The following is a 16,956-nucleotide window of genomic DNA, read 5'->3' on the forward strand; positions in this document are numbered from 1 at the left end:
TTAGTTTTTTTTCTACTTAATTTTTCAGCTAAGGCCAGAAGTGGATTTAAAAGAAATGGGAAATATAAGTAAAGGACTTCTTTCTTCTAGATTCACTTTGGCTCAAGACTGTATCGAAAACTGCAGTGGCAGTGCTCCAATAAATGCTGTGTGTGCTACAGACTTCTCCAGCTCCGGTTATACAAGCGGTAAGAGGGGATTTCAAAAGGAATGGGAACTATAAGGGAAGGACGTACTTCTGATTCCTGCTGAATCCACTTCTAGGTTTAGCTTAAAAACTGCTGTAAAAAAAAAAAAAAAAACTCCCTGTGTGGCCACCGCAAAAAACAACTAGAGATGAGCGAACCGGGTTTGGGTTTGAGTTGATCCGAACCCTAACGTTCGGTATTTGATTAGCGGGGGCTGCTGAACTTGGATAAAGCTCTAGGTTGTCTGGAAAACATGGATACAGCCAATGACTATAACCATGTTTTCCACATAGCCTTAGGGCTTTATCCAAGTTCAGCAGCACCGCTAATCAAATGCCGAAAGTTCGGGTCCGGATCGACTCGAGCATGTTCCAGGTTCGCTCATCTCTATTAGCAACCATATTATAACTAATTTTCCCTTATACAAACTTATATATAAACCCTGTGACATCAATGGCAACCCTGCATATATTATCCAACACATTCCTTTCTCATACAAGAGACCAACTTTACATTCGGTGTGGTGACCCCTCCGTCCCCCGAGCCCACCTCTTATACCTTTTGGTATACCTTAGGCCATGTTTACACAATGATCTTCATCGGACGTTATTTGATACTCAAATAACGGTCGTGGTTTAGCATACTCTGGCTGCCATTGTTACAATGACGGTCATTGTTACATTATTTAGGTTCAGGTTGAATGGTGGCCCTTTGGATGTGGCTAATTTTTAAAAGGTCCTTTAAATTTAATTGAAAAGACGGCAAAAGGACAGCGCAAAAAAAAATCTATGTGTAAACAATGAAAAATAAGACTGAAGACATCTTATGCTAAATTAAAATGGCATCCGTTATTTAATAAAAAAGTAAGTGTGTGAAGATGGCCCTATAGTAATTTTAAACAAAACCACATCAGAACTGATATAAAAAACTAAATGTGGTCTTGCTGTGATTCACAAACCTATAAATGTTGTGAGTGGTGACAATAGTGAATTGTATCAAATTAGCTGTGAAGTTTGTCCCTTGCTAGATTGATAAAGTTTTGGTGTCTATAGATCCCCATACACTTTCAATAATTGGTGGCTGAACGATTGTTTGGCCATCAGTTATCTCTACTTCCTACACACAGGAACATTGGGCACAACTAAGTGTTCTTGTATTCTCTATGGAGAGAAGTAAACCACAGCAAGAGAGGTCACGCTGTGGCTTATCTCTCCTGTAACAAAGGGGTCAGGTGTGATTTTCCATCACACGAAACCCCTATCTCCATCCCATCATCTGCAGGGGCGGTCTTGGCATTTCTGGGGCCCCAAGCGAAGTTATGTCTGGGGCCCTCCCTCGACTCGCGTTCCAAAACAATAGACCGCTGTGTGTTGCCCCCAGTAGTATATACCCCTTGTGCGCTACCGCCAGTAATATATACTCCTTCTGTGCTGCCCCCAATAGTATATACCCCTTGTGTCCTGCCCCAGTAGTATATACCCCTTGTTTGCTTCCCCCAGTAGTATATAGACCCCTGTGTGTTCCCCCAGTTATATATAGCCCCCCCGTGTGCTCCCCCAGAAGTATATAGACCCCTGTGTGCTCCCCCAGTAGTATATAGCCCCCCTGTGTGCTCCCCCACTTGGATATAGACCTCCTGTGTGCTCTCCAAGTTGTATATAGACCCCATTCTGCTGCCCCAAGTAGTATATAGACCCCCTGTGTGCTGCCCCCAGTAGTATATAGACCCCTCTGTGAAGCCCCAGTAGTCTATAGCCCCCCTGTGTGCTCCCCCTGTTATATAGCCGCCCTGTGTGCTCCCCCCATTTATATAGTTCCCCGATGTGCGCTCCCCCAGTTAAACAGACCCCTGTGTGCTCCCCCTCCCATATAGTATATAACACAATAAAACAAACACTTATACTCACCTGGGTCCAGGCGTCTCCTCTTCACTCTTGTGGCCGCAGGAAGGGTTTTTCCCTGCGATCACAAGAGGCCGCACTCCCCTTGTCCTGGCGCCGATGCTCCAGTGATGCCACTTGTGACCGCAGGGAAAACCGTTCCTGCGGCCACAAGAGTGACTGACAGAAAGGGAGCCAATGTCTCCCGCCCTGTCAGTGCTACTGCATGTAACTATGAGCGCTCATTACAAGTGCTCATAGTTACAGTTCAGATGGCAGCAGCGAGCGGGGCAGCGGCCCTGTCCAGCGGTCTTGAGCACAAGAGTGGGGCGTGGGGGCCCCCCTGGATGTTGGGGTGCTTGGTGCCAAAGACCGCCACTGATCATCTGTCACTGATTGTTAGGGAGAGGCCCCATACACCTTAGATCAGTGCTTCTCAATTCCAGTCCTCAGGCCTCACCAACAGGTCATGTTTTGAGGATTTCCTTAGTATTTCACAGGTGATATAATTATACTCAGTGCATCAGGTATTATCACCGCTGTTCTTCGTATGGATATCCTCAAAACATGACCTGTTGATGAGGCCTGAGGACTGGAATTGAGAAGCACTGCCTTAGATTGATGTGGGTTTAGCCGTGAGTGACGGGTTCAGCTGTCTCGACGTTAAGGCTGGGTTCACACTGCGGTTTTTCCTGTGTTTGTGCATCAATTTTGTTTAAAATCATGGTAAAATTTGGCACACTGTAGAAATCGCTGCATTTTTACTTCAATTTGACTATTTGTGGTCAAATGGTGTGATTTTTTTATGTTTTTTACTGCGATTTCAGAAAACTTGGAAAAAAAACGCTGCAAAAGTATACTGTGTGAACACAGCCTAGGAAGACACATTTATCTGCTCTTCTAAATTGGCGGAAATTTGTTTCAAATGCATGGCAGCTTATAGTGGACATAAATGTAATTCTCTGATTCGTGGAAATGCGCTATATACACAAGAGAAAACAAAAAGAAAAGATGTTCGCACCTTTAAAAAAATTAGCAGAAATCATTCCAGCTATCTGCTTTATTTGGTGTAAAGAACGTTTTACCAGTAAGAATAAGCGAATACCTTGTGCAATCTGACAATACAGTACAGGAAGTGACTGGTATAAAACCTGTGCCAGTATAGCTGCCTAGTCACCTCCACCATGCAGAACACACGTGCCAAGTCTCATCTAAGTCTAATTGGCTTCATTAAATTAGGTTGTTGTGTGACTCACCCAAAACTGCCCCATGTACTCAGAATCACATGATCAGGGCAGAATTCATTTTTCTACAATGACTCATTGACGGTTCCCATAGGAAAACTGGGAATTCCCAAACTCACATTAATCATCATAATACACAAGAAAGATAGGAAAGTAAAACTCCCTCCTCATATTGTCTACATATAGAAGGCAGTACTGTACAATGATTGTACAGTAAGCTATACCTCCAGGAGGTTACTGTAGTCTAGACAGGCATGGAGGAGGTCATTTAGGTCTGTGTTTCTAATCACATCCAACAATTCAATAACAAACTGAACTAGGAGGACACATTTCCATGTGAACATTAGGATCTCCTGGTCAATATGCACCTTCAAAGTGTCTCCAGTCACAGGTCTAATGGGAATTTTGTTTTCTTTTTCTTATGACGTTCAGATGTACATCCTTAAAGGAGAAGTCCCACCAACTTAAATCTGCAGGCAGGCAGGGATGGGTGTGAAAATAACTAACAAGTTAACTTAGCCGTCTCCCGTGCCTTGTAGGGTCACTGCCAGGGTCCCGTTCGCCATATTCTGCAGGAAACCTGCAGGCTGCAGGCTCCTGCACCAGCAAAGCCACTGTGCAGCTGAGAGATTGCCCCGCTCAGCCAGTCAGTGACTTGAGAGGTGTCCCACCCTAGTCACTGATTGACTGAGCAGGCATTATCTCAGCCAGGGTCGAGACTTTGCAGTTAGCAGCGCTGCACGACCCCAGCTGCGGCGAATGGGACCTGGCAGAGGCCCTACAAGATACTGGGGACAGGTGAGTTAACTTGTTAGTTATTTTCACCCCCGCCTGCCTGCAGATTCTATAGTTCCCCTATTGTACTGAAAATTCTAATAAAAATTCTTTGCCTTTTCTGTATCAGTAGCACAGGGAAACGGCATTGGATCAGAGCGGATCGGGTCAGGATCAGGGCTTAGACAGCCTTGCAGTTCCCGGCATGAATGCCTGTGGCAGCAGAGGGGCTTGGGTCACACTTTATTGCTGGGCCAGCATTTTGGAATTTTAAAGGGGCAAATCAACTGGTGTCAGAAAGTGCCAGAGATTTGCCATTTACTTCTAATTAAAAATCTCCGGTATTCCAGTATTCATCAACTGCTGTAAGTCCTGCAGGAAGTGGTGTATTATTTCCAATCTGACACAGTGCTCTCCGCTGTCATCTTTGTCAGTCACAGGAACTGTCCAGAGTAGTAGCAAATCCCCACAGAATACCTCTCTTGCTGTCAGACACTGGTCCTGGTCACTCTTCACTAATACAAGTGAATGGGGTCACTTTGCGGTCCACAGGCAGCCACAACATTTCTCTGCTTTTTTACTTAGGAACCCAGTTCCAAATCATATAGCCCTATGCATCACAGAGCTTGGCCTGCTTCCCCCTATCATATCCTCATCCAGAGGAAATCATCTGACAGGTTCACTGTAAATAACAATTTGCTGAGAGGTATTCAGCGCCACAAGAACTGGAACACAGGTGTATAGCATACAGTCTCTTGCTGCCATCTAGTGGTCACTCTGCAAATGACAATAACATAGGAGTTTGTTCTCAGTTTTGTATAAAAAGTAGAAGTCAATGGATAGATGGTCACAAATTAGCAGACACAGCTTTACTTTTACTGGTGTAAAAAAACCAAAAACTTTTAGTAATAATAAGCTTCTATCTTGTGTAATCCCACAATATAGTACAGGAAGTAACTATACTGTGCCAGTATAGCTGCCTGGTCACCTCAACCATGCATAACCCATGTGCCAAGTGTCATCAAACCCTAACTGGTTTAATTAAAATAGGTTGTTGTGTGTCTCACCCAAAACTGCCCCATGTACTCAGAATCACATGATTGGAGCAGAATTCATTTTTTTTACAATGACTTATTCAAGGCTCATTGATTCTCTCCCATAGTAAGGCTGGGAATTCCCAAACTTTCATTAATCATCATAATACACAAGAAAGATAAGAAAGTAAGGGTGCCTTTACACAAAGAGATTAATCTGATAGATTTTGAAGCCAAAGTCAGGAATGGATTTGAAAAGAGGGGAAATCTCAGTCTTTTCTTTATGACCTGTTGACCTTTAGAGTCTGTTCCTGGCTTTGACTGCAAAAATTTGTCAGACAAATCTGTGTAAACGCAGCTTAAAACTGCCTTCTCATATTGTCCACATATAAAAGTCTGTGCTCTACAATTATTGTGCGGTAACCCAAACACCCCAAAAAAAGTTCCTGTAGTCTAGGTAAAGGTTTCCCTGATCACTGCTTTAAACTCTAGGTCATCGTCTCTTATCACAACCTGTATGTCCAAGAAGTCAGATTTCCATGTGAACATTAGGATCTTCTAGTCAATACTGAAATTCCAATGTCAATTTGCATTTCCAATCATAGGCCTAATGTGAATCTGGTCTCCATTTAAAGGGATTATTCCTATGACATTCAAAGGTACCTTAAAGGAGAACTCCAGGGAGGGAAATATAAAAAAAATTACAAAAAACAGAGGGTGGTAGGAACATAGCAATCAAGGGATATTTCAACTCCACCACCCTGGAAAACAGATACGACCTATGGCTGTATGCATGTTTTCCAGGGAGCCTTAGGGCTGCATGCAACTTCTTCCACCACCTGTAATCAAATGCTTTGCGATAAGATAATCTAGTGCCCAAATGTATTGTTTTGGGAGAGCTAAGCTGCTGCCAGAGGTGTCAGAAGGTATTCATGTTGAAGGATGTTCATGTGTGTGAGGATGTCAGGAGAGGTAACTGTCTGAAATCATTTAGCGATTCCCATTTGCAAAACCAGGAATCACAGTACTGAGCTGCTTGGTCATGTGACCTCTTCACGTGCATTAATTTAATAAAATGCTTGGGCACAGGACTTACCGACGTGTGCCACATCCTTACAGCAACCCGCAGATATGCTTTAGGGTGCCTTCACACCTACCGGATCCGCAGCAGATCTCTCTTCTGTTGATTCGCAGCGAGATCAGCTGCGGATCCAGTATCATTCACCCCTATTGACATCCTGCTGTGAATATGTGCTTTAACCCCCCCGCTGTCCGCAGCCGCATCTCCCATCCCCGGCCGCATCCAGCAACCCGCATCCCCCAACCCCGGCCGCATCCTGCAGCCCTCTGCCGAGAGCATACTGTACCTGCTCGGCGGCAGCTGCAGTGAGGCTGCCGGCTCCGGTCCTGCTCAGATCAGCTGAGCGGGACCAGAGTCGGGAGCCTCACTGCAGCCGTGGGGCCGAGCAGGTAATTCATGCTCTCGGCGGCGGGCTGCAGGATGCGGTCGGGGATGGGGGATGCGGGCTGCTGGATGCGGCCGGGGATGGGCTGATGCGGCCGGGGATGGGGGATTCGACGGCGGGGCTGCAGACAGCGGGGCTGCAGACAGCGGGGGGTTAAAGCACATTCACAGCAGGAGGTCAATCCCACTGCAAGTATGTGCTATCATAGAGGTGAATGGTACCGGATCCGCAGCGGTTCTCGCTACGAATCCGCAGAAGTGAGACCCGCTGCGGATCCGGTAGGTGTGAAGGCACCCTTAAGTTGGTTTGGATACATTGGGATGTGTCTGTTTAGCAGGGCTTCCCAAATAATTTTTATGTGATTTATCATAAGGGTAGAAACAGTAAAGTACATTAAGAGGAGCTTTGGTTTTTAAGGAGAAATTAAGGACACTCCCTGCGGGTGAGTAGTAAAACCCCCAAAAAACTATGCATATCTATGACGTACTGAACAAGTAAAAACTTGCAACTTTTGCTCTGACATTGAGAGCTTTTTAAAGCATTGCTTTAAAAAGCTCTCAATGTGATAGAGTGAAAGCTTTAAAAAGCTCTCAATGTGATAGAGTGAAAGCTTTAAAAAGCTCTCAATGTGAGAGCGAAACGTTGCAACTTTTTTTGGGGGAAAAAAACCCATGAGGGAGATTTATCAAACATGGTGTAAAGTAGAATTGTCTTAGTGGCGTCGCTAGGCTTAATCATTCGGGGCCCCAGCCCCAAATGATTTCAGCCTAGCCCCGAAAGTCTTTTTGATCAGTAACAGCAGCCGGGTCTGTGATAGATCACTATCAGAGGCCTCAGGCTGCTGTTACTTCAGCGCTGGTGGGCCGCGGGAGCGGGATCGGCCGGCACCACTTCCGGATGCCTCGTGATGTCACCCCTCTCTTCATTGGACGCAGTGGACGCTGCACGCTCCGGCCCGCCTCTCTCCTGCTCTCCAGGGACGTCACAGCCGGCTGTAGCGCCGCCAAGCTTCTCCCCTGCCGCGCTCCTCCACCTCAAGCTGCAGCACAGGGATGAGTATTGTAACCCCCGGGGGCGGTTTGGGGCGGGGGGATGGGGGCTGGCAGTGTGTGACCAGGTAGTACTCAGTGTGTGTGTGTATGGGGGCTCAGATGGGGGTAGTAGTGTGTGTGTATGGGGGGACAGATGGGGGTAGTAGTGTGTGTGTATGGGGGGTCAGATGGGGGTAGTAGTGTGTGTGTATGGGGGGTCAGGGTCCGCGTAGCAAGTCTTCCACATCCCGGCTCCCCTCTTGCACTGATTGACTGAAGAGGGGAGCCGGGAATTTCAAACGGCTCCTCTTCAGCCAATCAGTGCTGCCTTGCATTGATTGGCTGAAGAAGGGAGGCGATCGGAGTGGCGGGGGGCGGTCAGAGCGGTGGCAGGGGGGGGGGCGATCGGAGCGGCGGTGGGGGCGGGTAACGATCGGGACGGGTGGTGATCGGGGCGGCGGGGGGGGTGGCGATCGGAGCGGCGCAGGGGGCTGTGGTTGACTGTGGGGCCGGGCTGCGAGCGGGGGGGGGGCGTGGGCTGCGGGCGCGCGATCGCAAAACTAACGCAAAAGATTTTTCTGTACAATATATCGTACAGTCTAAACGCTGATCGTTATAAAAAAAAAATTGTTACTTCAAAATCATTAATCGTACGATCGGGCCAATAATCGCCTCGTGTAAACTTAGCATTAGGGTCCTTTTACACAGAAAGATTATCTGACAGATTATCTGCCAAAGATTTGAAGCCAAAACTAGGAATGGACTATAAACAGAGATCAGGTCATAAAGGAAAGCCTGAGATTTCTCCTCTTTTTAAATCCATTCCTGGCTTTGGCTTCAAATCTTTGGCAGATAATCTGTCAGATAATGTTCCTGTGTAAATGGACCCTAATGCTGGGTTTACACGAAACGATTATTGGGCGAATTTTCGCGATAACGATCGAATTCGAACGATAATCATACGTGTAAACGCGGCGAACGACCGATAAATCGTTCATTTTGATCTTTTAACATGTTCTTAAATCGTTGTTCGTCGTTCGCAAAAAATTCGCCAATCGTTCCGTGTAAACAGTCGTTCACTTATTTTACCTATGTGTGAGATAGGCTTAAGCGATCGCAAAACGATCGCAAAACAAATTTTCGGTACGATATATCGTTCCATCTAAACGCTGATCGTTATAAAAAAAAAATCGTTACTTCGAAATCGTTAATCGTACGATCGGGCCAATAATCGCCTCGTGTAAACTTAGCATAATGCTGGGTTTACACGGAAAGATCATCATGCGAATTTGCACGATAAAGATCGAATTCGATAATTAATCGTACGTGTAAACGCAGCGAACGATCGCACGACGAGCGAGAAATCGTTCATTTTGATCTTCTAACTTGTTCATAAATCGTTGTTCCGAGTTCGCAAAAAATTTGCCGATCGTTCCATGTAAACAGTCGTCGCGCGATAGTCCGCCCCGATCGCCACCCCCGCCGCCCCGAACGCCACCCCCGCTCCAATCGCTCCCCCCCCCCCCCCCCCCGCGACCATACTTTACCTGCTCCGCGTAGCAGGTCTTCCACATCCCCGACTCCCCTCTTCAGTGCACTGATTGGCTGAAGAGGGGAGCCGGGAATTTCAAACGGCTCCTCTTCAGCCAATCAGTGCTCCTCTTCAGCACTGATTGGCTGAAGAGGAGCTGTTTGAAATTCCCAGCTCCCCTCTTTAGCCAATCAATGCAAGGCAGCACTGATTGGCTGAAGAGGAGCCGGGAATTTCAAACGGCTCCTCTTCAGCCAATCAGTGCTGCCGTGCATTGATTGGCTGAAGAGAAGAGCCGGGAATTTCAAAACGGCTCCCCTTCAGCCAATCAGTGGTGAAGAGGAGCACTGATTGGCTGAAGAGGAGCCGTTTGAAATTCCCGACTCATCTCTTCAGCCAATCAATGAAGACCTGCTACGCGGAGCAGGTAACGTATGCTCGTGGCCGGGGCGGTGGGAGCGATCGGAGCGGCAGCGATCGGAGCATGGGTGGCGATCGGAGCGCGGGTGTGGTGATCGGGGCGGCGCAGGGGGCTGCGGTTGAGTGGGGGGGGCTGCGGACGGGCCGGGCTGCGGGCGCGCGTTTGCAAAACGATCGCAAAATGATTTTTCCGTACGATATATCGTACCGTCTAAACACTGATCGTTATAAAAAAAAATTGTTACTTTGAAATCGTTAATCGTGCGATCGGGCCAATAATCGCCTTGTGTAAACTTACCATTAAGGTCCATTTACATGGAAAGATTATCTGACAGATTATCTGCCAAAGATTTAAAGCCAAAGCCAGAAATCGATTTGAAAAGAGTAGAAATCTCAGGGTTTCCTTTATGACCTGTTCTCTGTATATATATAGTCTCTCTATAGTCTGTTTATGGCTTTGGTTTCAAATCTTTGGCAGATAATCTTTCTGAGTAAATGGACCCTAAGGGTGCCTTCACATGTACCGTATCACTGCTTATTTCTAGCACAAAACTCGCATGAAAGTAGCTGCTTTTTTTGTGGTGTTGAACTCGCCTGTGAAAATTATATGACAATCAAAACTCGCATGTAAAAATCGCACTAAACACGTAGCGAGAATACACATACATTGGCTTAAAAGCAATAAGTATCACTGTGGATTTATGTGCGAGAAACTCGCAGCGATAAATACACAGTGATACGGTATGTGTGAAGGCACCCTTATGCTGCGTTTACACGTAACGATTATTGTGCGAATTTGCGCAATAACGATCGAATTCGATGATAATCGTACGTGTAAACGCAGCGAACGATCAAACGATGAGTGAGAAATCGTTCATTTTGATCTTTGAACATGTTCTCAAATCATTGTTGATTGTTCGCAAAAAATTCGCAGATCGTTCCATGTGAACAGTCGTTCGCCGTTTTAACCAATGTGTGAGATAGGCTTAAGCGATCGCAAAACAAATTTTCCGTACGATATATCGTACCGTCTAAACGCTGATTGTTATGAAAAAAAATCGTTACTCCGACATCGTTAATCATATGATCAGGCCAATTATCGTTTCATGTAAACGCAGCATTAAACAACACAATAAAACTCCATGTAAATCAAATCGACAATCAATTTCACATGACGTTGTGCAAATGGAATAAACAGGTGGAAATTATTGGCAATTATCAAGACAATAAAAGAGTGGTCCTGCAGGTGGGGAGCACAGAACACTTCTCAGTACCTATGCTTTCTGGCTGATGTTTTGGTCACTTTTGAATGTTGGTGGTGCTTTCACACTCATGGTAGTGCAGTGTCCCAGAACAGCCCTTCTTACGCTCACACTTTTAGTATAACCAGTTCTGTTCTGGAAAGCTGTGGTCCACTGCAAACTGCGTGTATTGTGTTACCCTTCTCAGTATTCAGGTCTGCTATTCCATTCATTTATTGCATGTATATTCAGGTATCAGTGTTTAATGGTATTATGTCGCCTCCTAGTGTTCAAGTATGGTACTTCTCATGTATATTTCTCTGTATATGCCTAATGGTGTGATGATGCAATGGCTGGGTGTCACGTGACTGTGCCCTGCTTCCATGGTAACACCAATGGTCATCGAGCTTTTGGCTGGGGTTACCATGTGACTTCCTGTTCTACCTCAGTCTATTCCCTACCACAAAGGGAATAGGTTGTGTGTCTGTCCTCTCTCCCTGCTAAGAGGGAGGCCTGCGTGTGCTCTGCTCCTCCAGTCCACTGGCTGTGTTCCTGTCTCAAGTCTCAAGATTCTCATCTGGGTGTCGATTCTTCAGTCATTCTTCAGTTCCTCTCATCATCATCTTCTCTAATCATCAACAGCAAGTATTTCATTCAAGTCTCATTCCACCCAGCATCTCAACTTCAGTTTCACTACTACTCCCATCATTCAGCACGCTACTCTCACAGTCTATTGCAGCATCACCCATTACTCTGCTTTATTCAAGTTTGCCTTATACCCGGTTGCATCCGGAGAGACTGTTGCTACTAGTTACCACCGTTACAATAAATATACAACTACCGTTGTTTCTGAACCTTGGCATTAGTGTGATAATTGGTGCCCTGACTAAGGACAACGAAGAATCGCATGCCCAGTATTCCTGCATGGTCAGGAGCCCGGTTTCCAGCTGTATCACCCTCGTGCCCACACCGTGACCACATTATCCTACAGCTGCCCTGTTTCCTGCCTCTTAGCAACATCTATACTGCGGAGTGGCCCCTAGGGGCCAGGGCATCGCATTTGGCGTCACGAACAGGATACGAACTGCGTTGTGCCCGCTCCAGGTACCCCCCAGAGGTGCACTACAATTCCCAGAAGGACTTTGCCTGGGGTGGTGTTGCTAAAAGTGGACAGTTTGCTGCCTTATCATGGGGTTTGTGGATGTGCCCCGCGACTTCTTTGCAGCCCTTCCATGGGGGCCTACTACTCTGGAATTATTTGCTGCGCCATTCCCTAAAGCAGAAGGGGTTAATCACCATGCCGCTAAAGCGCGGGAATCGCCCGGCGCCATGGACTCCGCTGCGGTTTCTCCTGATTGGCTACTTGAGTCGGATGACGTCACAGTTGCTGGGCAGATTGGGGAGCCGAGCTTTCTGCCCTCTCGCTCCTCCTCCGTCCTCCTGAAAAGCCCACCAGTGCGCAGCAAGATGGCGGCCCACAAGGAAAGTCTGCCTGCAGCCGCAGCTTCCGTGATACCGGAGCTGCCAGAGAACGTACCGCCACGCAACCCTGCCCGCCTGCTAGCACCGCTCCCATCCTACAGCGACACCAGCTGGGGCGCTGCCACATCGGATGACGGAAGTCTTAGCCGGGCCTCCGCCAAGGCCTCCGCTGACCAGAACGAGCAGTCCGCATCTGATACCAGCACTTCACCGGGACCCGACCACTTCTGTGCCTCTGACTTTGCCTTCTCTAACGGAGGATTTACATCACCGGAGGGTGGTCCATACGTAAGTGACCCGACTTTCTTGTCTTCCGTCCCAGGCCTCAAAGTAAAGGACTCGGCCAAGGCCTCAGTGTCCCCAGGTCTGTGGCAGCCTCCAGGGCGTGATTCGGGCATGGGCCTAAGATTATGCAGCTGATCGAGGACATTCAGCAGGCCCTTGCTGCCCTGTCGCCTGCCACTGCAGCTGCCACCGCTATGCCTAGCGCTGCTCCTGCAGCTTCCACTACAGCGGGCCCGTCTACTACAGCAGCCACCTCTACTGCTCCCACTGCCGTGGCTAAAGCTGCCTCTTCCACCACGTCAGTCACTTACCATGTGGCCCCCATCATCTCTCCTATCACCACAGTGGCGCCTAGCATCGTGGTCACCACTGCATCCAGCGATGCTTCTGCTTCAGGCCCTCCACGCTTCTACTACCCGTGGGAGAAGAGGAAGAAGAAGCCTACTCAGGGCCCTCCTGCATCCTTTGATTAAGCTTCACTACATAAAGCAAAGTTCTTAACTGTTCATATAACTGTTTCATTTTAGGTTTGGAAAAGTCCTATGCAACGTTCAAGGTTCGTGCCTGGTCCTCCTGACCATGTTTCCTTATTATCATCCAGCTATGTGCTGATGGACACTCATTGACTAAACTGTTCTCTAGTGCCTGTCCCAGAGCCTTTACATAGACGATGTTCTATGTTGCCTAAAGAGACTCTACCAAACAGAGACACTTATCCAATTCTTCCTAAAGCATTTTTCATGATTATGTGATTGTCAGAGGTTTATTATTGTATTTCATGATTGCACTTCAGTATTGCCCTTCAGTAGTCAAAAGTCTATTTTCTTGTCAGAGTCATATATATATTTCCTTCCTCTGAGTAAGCAGAAAAGTCATTTAGATAGTCTCAGAGTAAAGTGTGTCTTTAGAAAAAGTATTTCTTCTCACAGTGTATATTTTCATGTCAGAGTCAGACAGTTTCCTTCTCCTCTGAGTAAAGAAGTCAGTCTACATATTTATATGTATGGCCTCAGAGAAAGTCTGTTTTCTAAAAGAGTATATTTTCTAAAAAAATGTATTTTCTAAAGAGTGTAGAAGGATCTTCTACTTTCTCCATGCATAGTATTATTGTATCCACAACTGGAAAGAGTAATTGAGCCAATTCTCCGCAAGACCTCACAGTATTTGTTGTCTTTTGTATTTCCCTTCCTCTTGTTTCCAGTGTTTGTTCACCTCTGTCTTGTCCCAACATAGTAGTTGCTACACATAGTTTTACCTAACATTCCATACACTTGTCCATACATATTGCACCTTGGATACCTTTTCGTGTGTTTGGCCTATTGAATAATTGTGTTGTATGATTGACCAGTATGTAAGGGGCCCCCATGTACGTTTGCGTTTATTTCTCTTTCAGGTGTCCAAGTCACTTCACACAGACACCCAAGGCAGTACACAGGTCTTCACAGTTTTCTTTCCAGTAGGGTAACTCATTTTCATTGGAAACCTACTGTCAAACTGACTGGAATATTGAGGGTCCCCCGCCAGCAGTTAAGTTGTCCTGGCTTCCCTGTCAGATGGTCCACGCACTAACTACCTGTAACCAGAGTATGTTAGGCACCCCTAGGTGAAGTCCTGCCACTAGGGTTTTCTTTCTCCTCATATCTCTTGTCACCTGTGCCTTGAGCGTGGGAAACACACATCTACATATTCACCCACACTAACATTCCTTCCTCTTGTCTTGTTGTCCTGGTCCTCTATGTTCATTCGGCCACATCTACCTCAGCTTGTGGTTCGCCGAGGTCGGCTCATTTCTAGTAGGGAGGTATGCAGTGTCCCAGAACAGCCCTTCTTATGCTCATACTTTTATTATAACCAGTTCTGTTCTGGAAAGCTGTGGTCCACTGCAAACTGCGTGTATTGTGTTACCCTTCTCAGTATTCAGGTCTGCTATTCCATTCATTTAGTGCATGTATATTCAGGTATCAGTGTTTAATGGTATTATGTCGCCTCCTAGTGTGCGAGTATGGTACTTCTCATGTATATTTCTCTGTATATGCCTAATGGTGTGATGATTCAATGGCTGGGTGTCACGTGACTGTGCCCTGCTTCCATGGTAACACCAATGGTCATCGAGCTTTTGGCTGGGGTTACCATGTGACTTCCTGTTCTACCTCAGTCTATTCCCTACCACAAAGGGAATAGGTTGTGTGTCTGTCCTCTCGCCCTGCTAAGAGGGAGGCCTGCGTGTGCTCTGCTCCTCCAGTCCACTGGCTGTGTTCCTGTCTCAAGTCTCAAGATTCTCATCTGGGTGTCGATTCTTCAGTCATTCTTCAGTTCCTCTCATCATCATCTTCTCTAATCATCAACAGCAAGTATTTCATTCAAGTCTCATTCCACCCAGCATCTCAACTTCAGTTTCACTACTACTCCCATCATTCAGCACGCTACTCTCACAGTCTATTGCAGCATCACCCATTACTCTGCTTTATTCAAGTTTGCCTTATACCCGGTTGCATCCGGAGAGACTGTTGCTACTAGTTACCACCGTTACAATAAATATACAACTACCGTTGTTTCTGATCCTTGGCATTAGTGTGATAATTGGTGCCCTGACTAAGGACAACGAAGAATCGCATGCCCAGTATTCCTGCATGGTCAGGAGCCCGGTTTCCAGCTGTATCACCCTCGTGCCCACACCGTGCCCTACAGCTGCCTGTTAGCAACATCTATACTGCGGAGTGGCCCCTAGGGGCCAGGGCATCGCAGTAGCATGAGACAGAGTCTACAACCCACACACGTGGCTCAGGTAGTACAGCTCATCCAGGATGGCACCTCAATGCAAGCTTTGGTAAGGTGGTTTGCTGTGTTGTGTTAGCGTAGTCGCCAGAAGCTGGAGGAGCTACCAGGAGTCAGGCCAGTATACCAGGAGACCAGCAACCCAGCAGCAGGACTGCTACCTCTGCCTTTGTGCAAGGAGGAACACTGCCAGAGCCCTGCAAAATGACCTCCAGCAGGCCACAAATGTGCATGTGTCTGCACAAACAGTTAGAAACCAACTCCATGAGGATGGTATGAGGGCCCGACGTCCATAGATGGGGGTTGTGCTCACAGCCCAACACCGCGCAGGATGCCTGGCATTTGCCAGAGAACACAAGGATTGGCAAATTCGCCACTGCTACTCTGAGCTCTTCACAGATGAAGGCGGGTTCACACCGAGCACACATGACAGACGTAACGGAATCTGGAGATGCCATGGAGAGTGATCTGCTGCCTGTAGCATCCTTCAGCATCACCGGTTTGGCAGTAGATCAGTAATCGTGTGGGGTGGCATTTCTTTGGAGGGCTGCACAGCCCTCCATATGCTTACCAGAGGTAGCCTGACTGCCATTAGGTACCGAGATGAGATCCTCAGACCCCTTGCTAGTGCGGTTGTCCCTGGGTTCCTCCTAATGTAGGATAATGCTTGACCTCATTTAAGTGTGTCAGCAGTTCCTGCAAGATGGAGGCATTGAAGCTATGGACTGGCCTTCCATTCCCCAGACCTGAATCCGACTGGACACGTCTGGGACATCATGTCTCACTCCATCCACTAATGTCATGTTAAAATACAGACTGTCTAGGAGTTGGCGCATGCTTTAGTCCTGGTCTGGAAGGAGATCCCTCAGGAGACCATCCGCAACCTCATCAGGAGCATGCCCAGGCGTTGTAGGGAGGTCATACAGGCATGTGGAGGCCACACACACAGTACTGAGCCTCATTTTGACTTAAGGCCCTATTCCATGGAACGATTATCGTCCGTATTCGGCCGCTACGGACGATAATCGTCCCGTGGAATAGAGTGCAACGATCAGCCGACATCGTTCATGTCAGCTGATCGTTGCAGTCGCTTGTTTTTCAACATGTTGAAAAACAAGCAACTGATACAGCAACGATCTGCTGCAGTCGCTCTGTTGAATAGGAGCATCGGCAGCAGACGCTGCTATATCCTATGGGCTGCCCGGACGATCAGCGATCGCCCGGGCAGCCCCCCCTCCCGCTGCAGCCACGTTAAATAGCGGCGACAGCGAGCGGGGAACAAGGAGCAAACGAGCGCTGAGAGCACTCGTTTGCTCCTCTAAACGACCCGTGAAATAGGGGCATTAGTTTAAGGATATTATATCAAAGTAGGATCAGCCTGTAGTGTGTATTCCACTTCAATTTTGTGTGTGACTCCAAATCCAGGCCTTCATTGGTTAATAAACTTGATACTTGACAAAGTATTCAGTTAGAAGATTTTATTTAGATCTAGGAGGAGTTATTGGAGTGTCCCCCTTTTTTGAGCAGTGTATGTTGATGCGCCACTATAAAAGGAAAGATTTGAACCTCATTTTGCTTATCCCGACACAATCAGAGTGGTATTAC

This window comes from Dendropsophus ebraccatus, unplaced genomic scaffold (assembly GCF_027789765.1).
Source record: "Dendropsophus ebraccatus isolate aDenEbr1 unplaced genomic scaffold, aDenEbr1.pat pat_scaffold_1311_ctg1, whole genome shotgun sequence".
NCBI classification, from domain to species: Eukaryota; Metazoa; Chordata; class Amphibia; order Anura; family Hylidae; genus Dendropsophus; species Dendropsophus ebraccatus.